Source organism: Chelon labrosus (assembly GCF_963514085.1).
Source record: "Chelon labrosus genome assembly, chromosome: 5".
Taxonomy (NCBI): Eukaryota; Metazoa; Chordata; class Actinopteri; order Mugiliformes; family Mugilidae; genus Chelon; species Chelon labrosus.
The window spans coordinates 7,095,679-7,101,678 of NC_140341.1; the positions used below are offsets into that span (position 1 = coordinate 7,095,679).

General features: G+C 42.0%; 1 pseudogene across 1 annotated transcript in view; it reads right to left on the minus strand.

The window, feature by feature from the left end:
* Positions 1-5,627, minus strand: part of LOC311488774 (transcription termination factor 2-like) — a 30,289-nt pseudogene extending 24,662 nt beyond the window's left edge. Inside the window, exon 1 of the transcript XR_014699933.1 lies at positions 5,552-5,627. The product of XR_014699933.1 is annotated as a transcription termination factor 2-like (transcript). The remainder of the gene's footprint in view (positions 1-5,551) is intronic.
* Positions 5,628-6,000: the final 373 nt, after the last annotated feature.

Here is a 6,000-nt window from a genome sequence, read left to right on the forward strand (position 1 = left end):
TTCAGCATCAGTTGACCCTGGTAGCCATGACAACCAGACCCCAACCAGCTTACACACGCAGCAGAAGGGGACGAGAGGCGGGAAAAGAGCTCTCAGTGGAAAACATGATCTGCCAAAACATTAAAACCCCCCAAACCATTACTGCAGTACTGTAGGGGGCCACTGCTAACAGACGCTAACGACTAGCCGCCCAGTGATTTAGCCGACGACTAGCCTTCCAGCATAGCGCATGTATGTTAGCAAGCTAGCGGAGCTAACGGAGCTAGCTAGCCGCTACCTTAACGCCGCGGACTCAACCGCGGAGTTAGCCTCGAGCTAACCGCTAGCTAACCGCTAGCTAACCGGGATTTAACCGCGGACCCGCGGGAGTTAAACACGAATTAGCCGCGGCAGTTAGCCGTGAGCTAACGCGGAGGCTAGTGGGGTTAGCCGCCGGCTAATTCGCCGCGTTGCAAGCCGGGGGCTTATCACAGTAATAATGTTGAAGTTTTACAATTTAAAGGGAAGATATTTTTAAATTAAACTGTGTCAAACTGAAAAATATATTATTCCACCACATAAAGTAGGAAACATTTATGGCTTGCAACAACATTAATGACAGTATATATATAATTGGAGTAATTTAATATAATATGATGTTTTTAATTAAATAAATAATGAGCTGTTGAACACTCATAAGAGTTATATTAAGTATGTTACATAACATTATTTGACATGTCTATTTGTCTGCCTATAGTTTTCCTCCAGCTGATCCAGACAGACTGCAGTGACGTCCAACATGAGACAAAGAGCTGGACTAACAGGACAATTTGAAGGTCTTCACTTCATCGCTGATTCCTTGTTACAGCCTGGATGTGTTAAGTTTAATATTATTGTTTTTCTAACTGTAAGACTGTGCCGTAAACTGTTCAACTATTGCTCAGGTAGGAGTAATGAGTTTTATTGTTAAAATTATTATGATTAACGATCAATTGTTACGATTTGCTCGTTCTTTGTCTGGGGATCCTAGTGAGATCCCTCCCACTCTCTTCCTTATTTGATGCTGGCTTTCAGGTGGAGCTGGGAGGGGTCTGCTGCCTGTACCTGCCCTTCAGTTTGTAGAAGGCGAAGCATAAAGGACGACCCTTCTCAGTGTCTCTCTCTCTCAGCCAGGCCTACTGCATCCTCCTCATCCTGTTTGGTTTGTTGTACCCTGCATGACATCAAACTCACACCCATCCAGTCAGTAGGAACCAGGCCTTAAATGACTATTTGAGTTGTGCTTTTTGTTATAGCTGCTGCTCATGGTAGTAAAGACATGCTACTTAGTAAAGACATTCGCGACGTAAGTCGCGAATACTTTCATACCTGTCTTGACGTGACCATTACTTTTTGTAGTCAAACATGGATTATATTATGACTATATGAACAGGTGATCATTAAAGCATCATAGCATGGTAGCATCATGGTAGCATCATTAAAGCATCTTAGCATCATAGCATTGTAGCATCATTAAAGCATCTTAGCATTGTAGTATCTTAGCATCATAGCATCTTAGTATAAGGAAAACACACACTTTATGACAACTACAGATGTTTAACATGTGTCTGCTTTGTTATTAGCTTGTTGCTTACATTTACTTATAACATTTGAAAGACATTTCAATTTTTTTGCATTGTCTTTGATAGGATTAAAGGGTTCCTGTGCTTCGACAGCTGAGAGTGATCATCGTTGATTCATCGCCCTCATCCATCGCAGAGCAGTATCGCCACCTCACCCACACACATACATTCACCACACCTTCATCTACACAGATTTAATTTAAGTATAACATATTACATTAATTTGTCTTAGATTAGATTATTTTACATTAGGTAGTTAGAGTTTAGGTAAAGGTTAGGGTTTAGGTCAGTTTGATAGGTTTGATAGCCTGTTAAGCTTTGAAAAGTATTCCAGACGTTCCATGGCGGTGAAGCAGCGCTGGAGGAGGCTCGACCTGGAGGAGCTGAGGTCCACCCCTTCCCCCCTGGAGGTATTTACACAGTAGATAAGCTTCTGTGCCACAATGACATCTGTCTGCGTGAAAATGGCTCTAGAAATGTTACATCTATTGTTTTCTCCTTAACTGCTGAGTTCTGTATGTGTTTGGTCTTAATGTTTCATCAGACGTCCCCCCCGGCCGGAGAGGAGCCTTCCCACCGACCCTGCTCTCGAGCTCGTCCCCCCGTTCGTGCTCGTGAGTATCTCTCAATGATCAATAAATTAATTCATTCATTCAGCATTGTAGCATCTTGGCATAGCAGCATCATCGTAGCATCGTAGCATCGTACTATCACAGCAATATAGCATGGTATCGCAGACTGCTGCGGCCACTGCATCACTCTCGCGATTTCCCGCAGGGGAATTGTCTAGTTATTATTAAACTTTTTCCTACGCATTTTCGAAACTTTTCAACTCAAATACCGTTCGTCGCACACAGGTCAAAATACATCAAAACGTGCGTCTCGATCGGACTCGGTGTGCTTCTATACAGTTCTTTCAAACAAGATTTTTTCGCGACGTAGTCGCGAAAAAACTGCGACAAATTTCCCTATTGAAATGAATGGAGAAGCCCGAAAAAAAAAAATATTCAACAGACATTTTCAACAATGAACTGCTCTGGCATACTTTAACCGAGAGACTTCATTTAAACTTTAAAACGTAGGTACTCTTGCCTTCTCTTCAGAGATTCACTTCACTTAGCGACAACTTTTACCGTTTTTAAACTATGAAGCCTCAGAGTTGTGTAGGTTTTTACTCAAATTTCAGGGTTTATAATGGGTGTGTATTGCGCGGAATGTTTGTGCTAGAGTGGATGACATCATCAGCTAGAGTGAGGAGGGGAGAAGAAAGTTAGTCAAAAAACTGCACAGAAACTGCTCCCGTGGCCACAAATTTCACACGACAGACATAATTTATACATAGAAACGTAGGAAAATGTGTCTTCTCACTCAAATTCGTCTGCTAAAGCTGTAAGTCTTATAGTTTTGGCGTCAGACACAAAGATGCGCCAGCAACACCCACCCACAGCTCCATAGACTGCCATGTTAAAAAGGCAGGGAAATTTCTGGAGGAAAGCAGACGTAACCTTTCTTTGAATCGCTTTGAATAGGTCACATTTCTTCATTTTACCTACAAATTACACATCTAGACGTTCAGGAAAGCCTCAAGATGCCCAAAGTTAAGTCGGTTCAATGATTGGAAATACGGTTTGGCCACAAGTCCTTCCTGTTCGAGGCGATTTTTCAGCATTTTCTCTCTCTTTCCCCGTCTTCCAACTGACATTCTAAAAGGAGCAGTTGACCCTGGTAGCCATGACAACCAGACCCCAACCAGCTTACACACGTTCACACACGCAGCTGCTGGGGACGAGAGGCGGGAAAAGAGCTCTCAGTGGAAAACATGATCTGCCAAAACATTAAAACCCCCCAAACCATTACTGCAGTACTGTAGGGGGCCAGAACCTGACATTATGACCTTTTCCTTTATTTTAAACACAAATTATATCTGGCTGCTTTGCTGAAACTCCTGACACAACATCCCTGACCCGTTTCCTTCATCTTATTAGGTCAGTGAATGGCTAAACTGCTAACAGACGCTAACGACTAGCCGCCCAGTGATTTAGCCGACGACTAGCCTTCCAGCATAGCTCATGTATGTTAGCAAGCTAGCGGAGCTAACGGAGCTAGCTAGCCGCTAGCTTAACGCCGCGGACTCAACCGCGGAGTTAGCCTCGAGCTAACCGCTAGCTAACCGGGATTTAACCGCGGACCCGCGGGAGTTAAACACGAATTAGCCGCGGCAGTTCGCCGTGAGCTAACGCGGAGGCTAGTGGGGTTAGCCGCCGGCTAATTCGCCGCCTTGCTAGCGGGTGCTTATCACAGTAATAATGTTGAAGTTTTACAATTTAAAGGGAAGATATTTTTAAATTAAACTGTGTCAAACTGAAAAATATATTATTCCACCACATAAAGTAGGAAACATTTATGGCTTGCAACAACATTAATGACAGTATATATATATAATTGGAGTAATTTAATATAATATGATGTTTTTAATTAAATAAATAATGAGCTGTTGAACACTCATAAGAGTTATATTAAGTATGTTACATAACATTATTTGACATGTCTATTTGTCTGCCTATAGTTTTCCTCCAGCTGATCCAGACAGACTGCAGTGACGTCCAACATGAGACAAAGAGCTGGACTCGCAGGACAATTTGAAGGTCTTCACTTCATCGCTGATTCCTTGTTACAGCCTGGATGTGTTAAGTTTAATATTATTGTTTATCTAACTGTAAGACTGTGCCGTAAACTGTTAAACTATTGCTCAGGTAGGAGTAATGAGTTTTATTGTTAAAATTATTATGATTAACGATCAATTGTTACGATTTGCTCGTTCTTTGTCTGGGGATCCTAGTGAGATCCCTCCCACTCTCTTCCTTATTTGATGCTGACTTTCAGGTGGAGCTGGGAGGGCTCTGCTGCCTGTACCTGCCCTTCAGTTTGTAGAAGGCGAAGCATAAAGGACGACCCTTCTCAGTGTCTCTCTCTCTCAGCCAGGCCTACTGCATCCTCCTCATCCTGTTTGGTTTGTTGTACCCTGCATGACATCAAACTCACACCCATCCAGTCAGAAGGAACCAGGCCTTAAATGACTATTTGAGTTGTGCTTTTTGTTATAGCTGCTGCTCATGGTAGTAAAGACATGCTACTTAGTAAAGACATTCGCGACGTAAGTCGCGAATACTTTCATACCTGTCTTGACCTGACCATTACTTTTTGTAGTCAAACATGAAATTATTTGCAACGTTAGTCGCAAATATTTTCACCAGGATTATATAATGACTATATGAACAGGTGATCATTAAAGCATCATAGCATCTTAGTATAATTGCATTGTAGCATCTTAGCATCGTAGCAACATAGTATCTTAGCTTTGTAGCATCTTAGTATCATAGCATCTTAGTATCTTAGCATCATAGCATTGTAGTAGCATCTCGGCATAGTAGCATCATCATAGCATCGTAGCATCGTACTGTCGCAGCAATATAGCATGGTATCGCAGACTGCTGCGGCCACTGCATCACTCTCGCGATTTCCCGCAGGGGAATTGTCTAGTTTCAAAATAAAATGCCCTCACAGGAAGGTTTCTTTTAAACGCAACTGAAATCATTTAATATCATGTTGTTACAGAAGTTAATTATAATGTAACCTCTTTTACATCTCTTATTTATTGTCTTGTACTTATATTCCTATTTATCAATCTTTTTAAAATATTTCATGAACTCAAATCTTTTTGTATTGTTTATAAAATATGAAATGTAAATTTATTTAGGCAATTAATCTGTCCCACGGACAGCCAGCCAGGTCCAGAAGTTTCCCAGCAGAACATTGAATTGTCACAAGATGGTCGATGTTATTTACTTCTCCTGTCAGTGGTTTTAATGTTGTGGCTGATCGGTGTATGCAGCATGCAGACAAAACTAGACAAAAACATGTTAAAAACGTCCTTATTGACTGAGTCTTACTTGAGCAGTGAGTACATGTCCAGTAGGTTGTTCTGGATGGGTGTACCAGTGACAGCCCAGCGTGCTCGAGCCCTAAGCTGACAGACGGCCATGGACGTCTGCACTTTAGGATTTTTGATGTTGTGAGCTTCGTCGAGAATGATGCGGGCCCAGGCCACTCGCATAAGAGGACCCGAGTGTGCTGGCTGAAGAAACATGACACGAGAGGAAGTTTTAACATTTTATCTTAATGACATATAGAAAAGTAAAAAAAAGACAGATCTGAACTTATAAATATAGTATTGACCACTTCATCAGATTCCTTGCTGGGCTTATCAGACTCTTCCTTCTGGGCTGGAACTTCCTTAGAGACAAGACTGTATGTGGTAACCACCACGTCGTGCTCTGCCAGCCTGAGGAACACATACAATACACTTCAGTTTGACTGTGTGTGCTTTAACGTCCTCCAG